General features: G+C 31.5%; 2 pseudogenes; one reads left to right on the plus strand and one right to left on the minus strand.

Moving 5' to 3' along the window:
* Positions 1–544: 544 nt before the first annotated feature.
* On the minus strand, positions 545–2,152 carry LOC125855740 (bZIP transcription factor 17-like; annotated as a pseudogene).
* Positions 2,153–4,784: 2,632 nt separating this feature from the next.
* Positions 4,785–6,352, plus strand: LOC125855741 (bZIP transcription factor 17-like; annotated as a pseudogene).
* Positions 6,353–9,783: the final 3,431 nt, after the last annotated feature.

A 9,783-nucleotide genomic window follows, 5' to 3' on the forward strand; every position in this document is an offset into this window, starting at 1 on the left:
ATTCTTATCCACCATCATTCTACGCTTAATTCACCGACTTTACAAGCTTTAATTTGCCCAGGTAAGTTGTCCAATTTTATTTTGTTTTTACGTATTTAGATTTGTGTTTGTTCAGCAAAATAGGATTGTAATTTCCCTTTTTCTTCTATGTTTGGCTAACAAAGTTGTCTCCCTTTCAAATTGGTAAGCTTTCTCTCTCTATGGTGGATTATATACAAAACTTGTTTTGTTCACAAGATTCTTTTTCATGTTCATCAAAAGAATTCTTATCCACCATCATTCTACGCTTAATTCATCGACTTTACAACCTTTAATTTGCCCAGGTAAGTTGTCCAATTTTATTTTGTTTTTACGTATTTAGATTTGTGTTTGTTCAGCAAAATAGGATTGTAATTTCCCTTTTTCTTCTATGTTTGGCTAACAAAGTTGTCTCCCTTTCAAATTGGTAAGCTTTCTCTCTCTATGGTGGATTATATACAAAACTTGTTTTGTTCACAAGATTCTTTTTCATGTTCATCAAAAGATGAGAAAGTTATATACACCACTACTGCATAGTTGACTTTACATTCTCTTTCTCCTCGGATCCAAGAGTCCTTTGTCCTGCTGCAGGACTTCAATAAAGGCAAGGATGGATACCTGGGACAGCAGGGGCTAAATCTCCAAGAATTGCGAGGCCTGCCTCGCTATTTTTCTTATCAACACTTCCATGACATGCCATGGCTTTCTCGCTTGAAAATACACACTGAATTATCCAGTTTTCGTGAATCTCGACAAGTTTATCATTACTCGGGACATACAAAGAGGCGGCCAGAGAATTACTACCATTGCCCCCGTGAACAAACTCATCTACAACTTTATTGGTATTTTGTTGATTGCTTTCATCCTTATCTCCCCGGTCACAATGTAAGCTATGATCTTTTCCATCCTATTTCCTAGGATAATCAGTCCCATTCACAGGCCCGTCAATAGTCAAAACTCTTCCATGATGTTTTTCAAAAACTCCACCCACAAGAATTTCCACTCATAAATGCTTCCCTCATTCCTCCATATCTCACATTCAATAAAGGAACCAACCCATCATAGAGAAGCATGAAGAACAACACACCAAGGAAGCTAACACTAGCAACCTTTTTTGGTTTCATCTCACTCTTCTTTTTCTGCACTTTCTTGCTACTTTTTGGCGCAGGCAGTACCGTCTGTGGTTTCAACTTTGGAATGGAAACCAATGGCAATTATGATCCTCGTCGCTTCATCATATAAGGTGGTGTATATGACATCCATGGAGGAGGATGGGCATACATCCCCGGGGGGTGGCTGCACTTGAAGAGGTACACCAGTACCTCTAAGTTATGCCTTTAGAGTTACATATTCTGTTGTTTCATAGGATATCTTTGCATTCAAATGTTGAATTGGTGAATGAAGTATTCTAACTCCTCAACATAATGCTTTTTTCTTTGCCTTGACAAGTGAGCACTTTCCCTATTCCTAATTTTTCTAGCCATCTTGTTTTTGTCCTCATCATTATTAACATTGTCACTCAAGGAAAACATAGTGGATTTTTGGAGTTTGTTTACATTATTCGAGTTTTCACTATGCTTTTTCCTTTTCAACAAATAGCTACAATTACTTATATTAGCATTGAGTTTCTATTCTACAACTCCACCTTTTACTGAATTACTTCCTAACTTCGGGGAAGAATGTACCAATCTGTTAGAATTCGACAGATTATTCAACCCTTTTGAGAGATTGGAACCACAATTTGGAGATGGCACATTCATGTACCCGAAAACATGGGTAGAAAACTGGTGCAACAACACAGACACTTCATTCAAAACTCCTGAGCTGCTCTAACTATGAAGTAGCCTTGGCGATGACATGTCCTTAACCATCTCAACTCCCGCTTCCTGATTGTCGGCAAAATTTCTCATTTCCCCAACGTCAACTTGAAATTTCTAGAAGAATCGCTAAAATTCCTAATCAATTCATTCGCAGGTTGACTAAAGCAATTAGGGTCCATCTAGAGCAGGTTTGATCCCGTAGCTTCCCCTTGACAATCTCTCGAGGTTGACTTGATAGTTCCAAAAGCATCATCAAAACTCCTTATCGGTTTACCAAAGCTATTTGGGTCCATTTGACCCGAGTCCAAACCCATCTCCGACCCGAGATAGTCAGGCAGGTATCTAAGCGTTTGAAACACATCATTATTGGTAGGGTTTCGAAAAATATCATTGAATGATGCATAAAAAATGATATCATCATTTGAGAAATCAACGTTTCAAAATTTCATAGGAAAATCCTCAATATTTTCTTGATATGTTGCGGTCATGTGTAGGGAGTAAAAGTATGGTCAAGAATTTTCTAGCAATTGATCACAAATTTAGCGAGAGACAGAGTAGGAATAGAGAGGAAACTGTCATTTACTTTTCTTTTATAGTTTTATTTTGCGAGATTGTTCAGATTGATCTATTAGATTTTTTAGATATCATATCTTAGAAACAAAAATTAAGATTCTTAAAGTTTCAAAAATTAAATTTGTAAGGTAGTTTCATCAGTTGGTTATGTGTATTTTACCAATAAGAGCATCTATGGATACACAAATCCTCTTTAAATGATTGAACCTTGAGGAAAGATTGCTATTTTTCAATGAAGTTAGGGGTGTAAACAAGTAATCCAAGAACTATTTAATTCTATTTATTTTCTCTATGGCTCTATATTTCACACTAGTAAGGTCATAATCTAGACTTCAATTACTAGTATATCTTATAAAAATAAATCTTTCTAGTTAAATCAAGAGCACTAGTCTAACAACTAATTAAGCAAGAAAGTTGAATTTTAGAAAACGTCCTACACATGACCGCAACATATAAAGAAAACGTCGACAATTTTTCTATGAAATTTTAGAACTTTGATTTCTCAATTGATGAAATTATTTTGGCATAATACATATATTGGCCCCTAAACTTGGCTTCAAATTTTAACTTTGACCTCCAACTTTCATAATGCACAAATAGGCACTTTAACTATCCTACCTTTAAATAAATAAACACACGATTTTTGGAGCCAAAAGCGTGAAATGCAAGCGCTGCCACGTGTATTAGTGACCCACTCAATGGCTGCCAACTATTCAATGCATGTGGGCCCGTTTTCCTGTCTATTTGACACCTTTTCAATTTGCCATGCATTTATTTTAATGGATATGGACCCCACCTCACTAATTCCATTCCCTTCTCATTATTTTTGCCTCACAACTTCTTCCTTCACTTTCATTTTGTGGTAAATTAATATTTGAAAATGTCAATTATTCAATTTATAATTTATTTGTCTTATTTCTTTTTTTAATTTATGTGTATTCAAAGATTACATTTAAGATACTATAAATTATTAGACTTAATATTTAAAAAAATTTATTACAAATTTGAAAATTACGTAATATACACTATTAATTACAATAATTACTAATTTAAAATATTTTTTCAATCTAATAAGAGCCTACAAACACACTATACGTTATATTTAAAAGTACTATAAATCATAATTAAAATATATTTTTTTTAGAAAATTTTTTGTTGACTCTTGAAATTCTATTGGTGACACATGAATTTGAATAGATGGAACAATATATATTATTGAAAGTTAACAATACTATAAGTTATTCGAAAATGACGTTAATGATTTTTATAAATTATAACAAATTAGCAACTAAAATATTTTTGAAAAAACATACAAAAAATTAGTTGATGAATCAGCCACCACACCGTGGACATGTATGCTTTTTGTGATTAAAATTGAGTTTAAGGGTTATTTTGGTCATTTAAGGATTTTTCTTTAAACTTCAAGCTTTATTAATAGTGATGTATTCATTTTAGAGTTAACATGAACATTTACTACCATATAAATATATATAATTTATTCAAATTTAAAATTTAAAACTATTTATTTAACGTCAATTAAAAATTAACTTTTAAATTAATTATTAGCACGGGCTCTTCATCACTAGTATATAATATAATAAGCGGGAATAGAGAGGACCTTGGGGTCGACACGTGTTCCTTTTTCCTTCTGGACAAAAAAAGACTATACAGGCAGGAGGTCAACCTGTAAAAAAAAAGGGGGACCCATATTTTACTATTGAAGGATGCGTGTTTCTTTTAAATTTCTTTTACCATACTAAATAATTGTATAAAATATTATAAATCACGATAATTAATTACTTAAATATTTAAAAGATATAAAAATATATAAAAGATCTGATTGACTCTTCAAATTTTACCGGTGACGCATAAATTCGGACAAATGAAATAATATATATTATTTGAAAATTTCTTAGAAAGTACTATAAATTACAGTAATTAACAGCTAGAAATATTTCAAAGACAAAAAAAATTGATTGAATCTCAAAAAAAAAATTTAGTACTACACGTGTTCCTTTTTCCTTCTTGCCAAAAAAAAACTTCATTATAATTTTTTTTCGTAATAACAAAAATTTTTATTAAATGTCACTTGCATTTTGCAGTAAACAACAAATAATGCAAAAAAGAGGGGAAAATTGTTGAAAAAAATATAAAAAGGGTTTAATTGTCCTTTCAATGCTTTTCTTACTGTTGATCCCCTGAATTTTTACATCTGACGCGCCTAATTTGAGTGTATTTCACGCATTTTGCCAAGTAGGATCCGAGTGTTTTTTTGTTTAAGTTTTGGATAGTTAAAGTGTCTATTTGTGCATTATGAAAGTTGGAGGTCAAAGTTAAAATTTGAAGCCAAGTTTAGGGGTCAATATATGTATTATGCCAATTATTTTTGATGCATCATTTGATGATATTTTTCTAAACCCTACCGATGATGATGCATTTCAAATGCGTAATTACCTGCCTGACTGTCTCGGGTCAAAGCCATGTTTGAAATCGGATCAGATGGACCCAAATAGCTTTGGTCAACTTGGGAGTCAATTGATGGGGAGTTTTGACGATGCTTCTGGAACATTCAAGTCAACTTCGGGATATTGTCTCAGGGAAGCTTTGGGCTTGAACTCGGTCCATATGGACCTTTATTGTTTATGTCCACCTGGGAATGAATTGATTGGAAATTTTAGCGATTCTACTAGAAATGTTAAGTTCACGTTGGAGGAAATGAGCAATTTTGCCGGCAATCAGGTAGTGGGAGGTGTGATGGTTATGGACATGTCATCGCCAGGGCTACTTCATAGTTGGATCAACTCATGATTTTTGGATGTAGTGCCTCCGTCGTTGTACCAGGTTTCTACCGATGTCCCCGGGTTCTTGAATGTGCCATCTCCGAATTGTGGTTCCAATCTCACAAAAGTGCTGAATAATCTATCAGATTTGAAAGAATTGGTATATTCTTCTCCGAATTTAGGACGTAATTCAGTAAAAGGTGGAGTTGTAGAACATAAACTCAACGCTAATATAAGTAACTATAGCTATTTGTAGAAAAGGACGAAGAGTAGTACTGAAGACTTGATTAATGTAAGCAAACACCAAAATTCTCTTTATTTTCCTTGAGTGACATTGTTAATAATGATGAGGATAAAAAGAGGATGGCTAGATTAATTAGGAATAGGGAAAGTGTTCACTTGTCAAGGCAGATAAAAAAGCATTATGTTGAGGAGTTATAGTATAAAGTTAGAATACTTCATTCAACATATGAATACAAAGATATCCTATGAAATGGCGGAAAATGTAACTATAAAGACACAACTTGGAGCAACTGGTGTACCTCCTCAAGTGCCGCCACCCCTGGGATGTATCCCCATCCTCCTCTTATGGATGTCATTATACAACCTTATATGATGAAGCCAAAAGGATCACAAGTGCCATTGGTTCCCATTCGAAAGTTGAAACCACAGGCAGTAGCGCTTGTGCCAAAAAGTAGCAAGAAAGTGGAGAAAAAGAAGAGTTAGGTGAAAACAAAGAAGGTTGCTAGTGTTAGCTTCCTTGGTGTGTTGTTCTTCATGCTTCTCTTTGCTGGGTTGGTTCCTTTATTAAAAGTGAGACATGGAGGTATGAGGGAACAATTTAAGAGTGGAGGTTCTTGTGAGTGGATTTTTGAAAAACATCATGGAAGAGTTTTGACTATTGACGGGCCTGTGAATGGGACTGGTTATTCTGGGAAATAAGGTGGAAAAGATCATAGCTCACATTGTGGCCGGGGAGGTCAGCGTGAAAGCAATCAGAAAAATACCAATAAGGCTGTAGATGAGTTTGTTTACGTGGGCTGTGGTTGTGATCCTCTGGAAAACTCTCTGTATGTCCCAAGGAATGAAAAACTTGTTGAGAAGGATGGGAACTTGATAATTCAGTCTGTATTGGGAAGTGAGAAAGCCATTTTTGAGTAAATATTTTTAAAATGACTAGTTATTTTCTCTATGCCTCTATATTTCACACTTAGAATGTCATAATATATATACTTCAATGACTAGTATTGATGATCTTTTTAGAGGCTTGATGACCTTTATTCATCCAATATTAATGCACATTTTAATTGTTAAACTGATATCTTTGAGTTGTGAAATTACATGCAAATAAAATTCATATTTCATCTGAAATACAATTATGATTAATTATTTTTCTTTTCTTACTAACGTATTTTTAGCTCCTACATTAACTGTAGAAAATAAAAGAATATCTTGATCGTAATGGAAAATGTTAGAATTAAGAAAATGGATGTCTTTTGACATACTTGGTAAAGATTACTGGAAAGGAAGAGAATTTCAGTGGGAACAATTCACCTTCTTCCATGGTAGTATCTATTCAGGTTGATCCAAGAGGGACAAGTGATGCTGATGGTGATGGCTTTGTTAGTATTCAAAACTTTACAGAAAAAGATAAGGTTCAGTAGAAGCTTTTTTCATTCATATGACATATTACAAAAGGCGTACACACATATCGAACCACTAGTGTATGTTCTTAAGAGACACATTTCATAAAATAAGGACTATCTTTTCTTTACAAACTAAACATAATCATATATTATTATAAGTGGGAAGATATTAACTTCAAAGTTGGATTACGATTTTACCCCTTCACTAAATTTAAATATTATTAAAAAACTAATTAATAAAATATTAAATAATAATTATATGATATTAATCCATTATATTTCTAGATAGAATCAATTCACGGAATTCTAAAATGGAGTTTGGTAGATGAAGTGTTATTATTAAAAAAATTAATTAATAAAATATTAAATAATAATTATATGGTATTAATCCATTATATTTCTCGATAGAATTAATTCACAGAATTCTAAAATTAAGTTTGGTAGATGAAGTGTTTCGTAACAGCAAAAGGTGGTAAATTATATCCTTTAAAAACTGAAATATCCTTAAACATTAAACAACAAAATGTCCTTTGAATTACCAGACATCTTAATATGACACACATATTTAGATTTTAGTCAGAAGCTTTACATATCCCAACTTTAACCAATCTGATTCTCATATATGTTATGTATATCATCAATTTTTAAATGACTTTTATAATTCCTGACTTATACACCAAAAAGTTGTTTTCAAAATCACTTTATATTAATGCATACACTTTGTTATTCCGATGTATAATTGTTGATGGATGCTTATTGGTGGATGTAATTATATTGCTCATCACAATCACTTTATGTTAATGCATACACTTAGTTATTCTAATGTATAATTGTTGATGGATGATTGCTGATGGATGTTATTGTTCATCACATATGCAACAAAAAAAGAGGAAAATCTATTTATGCTTTTGTTAGTTATTGAGGAAGTTCCCCCGTTCTATTAATGTAGAATTGTTTCTCCCTTGAATTTTTGTTATTTAAATTTTTTAGAATTCATTAGCTATTTTATTGTTTTTAGTCTACTCTATTTCATCTTGTTTTCGAATATTTGTGGGATGAACATAATGTACATCTGAAGTTGTATAATTTATTGTGATGCTATAATAATGTAATATATATTGATAAATTTTTATATATTCTCTTAAAACATTATATGACATCTTCACAACTAATAACTCATGTGAAATCTACGTATCAAAATGATACAATTTCTTAAAACTATTTGATATGATTGTCAAGCTTTAATTTGATGTTACACTCCTTCTCTTTTGATTAATTAATAATTATATGAATAATTATTTATACATATTATGATTGTATTTAAATAATTTACAAATATTTATACTAAGTAGCGTGAAATACACACATATTTTTTATTATGAAATTCATTTTTTTAATTATATAGAAATCTTGTAGTAATTACAATGGTCAAACGTGCAACGCACGTTTCCAAAAACTAGTATTTAAAAAGAACTATTAAACAAAAGATTATCTAGAAATATTTCATTTTCTAACACTCCTCCTTGAGATTTTTCTTGGATACTCCCAACGTATCCCTTAGAACTTCAAAATTTCCCTTAGGAAGAGCCTTGGTCATTATGTTTGCAATCTGCTGATCTAAGTTGCAATGAACAAGTGTAACTTCCCCATCATTCTCTGCTTGACTGATAACATGAAACTTCACTTTTATATGCTTGATACGACCATGTTGAACTGGATTTTTGGGCATAAATATTGCAGAGTTGTTGTCAACCTTAATGACAGTAGATTCAATAAGATTTTGCTTCATATCACTCAGAATCTTTCTTATCCATATAGCTTGATTAGTTGCACCAGCAACGACAATGTATTCTGTCTTTGCAGAAGATTGAGCAACCAGTTCTTTCTTCTTTGAATTCAATTAGAACATGCCTGAACCAAGTGTATTGTTAGTTGTTTGTCTTCTAAATTATATGGTTTTACTTGTTCTAACCATTTTATTCTTAAAGTGATATTTTTATCTCCTTGATATACTTTAAACTTTATTGCTATTGGTACTCTTCCAATGATTCTTTCCTTTTCTGTAGTTTCTTTGGTATATATTAATGCCTTTGGTAGTTCAGGGCATAATTGTTCAGTAGTAATTATTTCATCTTCTGTTACTAATTCTCTTGTAATATAGTTTTCTTCTTGTCCTGTATTTATCAATATTAGATATTTTTGTTGTTCCATTACTCCCGTTATGTAGTAATGATATGATTTTATTTCTTCTTTTATTGATTTTTGTGGAGTTTTATCCATTCTTGTTGAGGTATTCATTTTTGATGATATTTGGGGTATTTCATAGTTTATTCTTTTTGATGTGCTTAATCTTTCTTTTACTATTTCTAAATCTTCTTCTATATCAATCTCATTATAACTATAATCATTATTATCTATGATTGTAACTATCCTTTCCAAAGGATTTTCTATTTTTATTTTATTTATTTTATTAATTTTATTTTTTGCTGTTGTTTTATGTTTTGTTGTTAAAACATATAAGTTTTTACATCTAGCTGTAAATATTTTATTTCATGGGGCTAGTTCTATCCCTGACATTTTCCAATATAATACTAGTGATTTATCTATGTTTCTGTCATTTATTGCTACTGAGTAGTTAACACTTATTATAAATTTAAATATTTGGTATATGAGGTTACCTTTTACTGCACTTATTATACTTTTTTCTATTGGTTGTATAATTCTATCATCTGCTAAGTATATTTCTATGGGTGTATCTATTCCTTCTCTAAAACATGCTTTTATTAGTATTTCTGTTCCTCCTAAATGTACATATTTAATTGGATTTTTAGCCTTAATATCTTGTATTTCTTTATTTATTATTCGTTTGTTTATTATTGGTATTTTAGTCTTTCCTTTGGTGTATTTGCAATCTATGATATGTTCTCTTTGACTTACTACATAATA

Source organism: Solanum stenotomum, chromosome 2, assembly GCF_019186545.1.
Source record: "Solanum stenotomum isolate F172 chromosome 2, ASM1918654v1, whole genome shotgun sequence".
Lineage (NCBI taxonomy): Eukaryota > Viridiplantae > Streptophyta > Magnoliopsida > Solanales > Solanaceae > Solanum > Solanum stenotomum.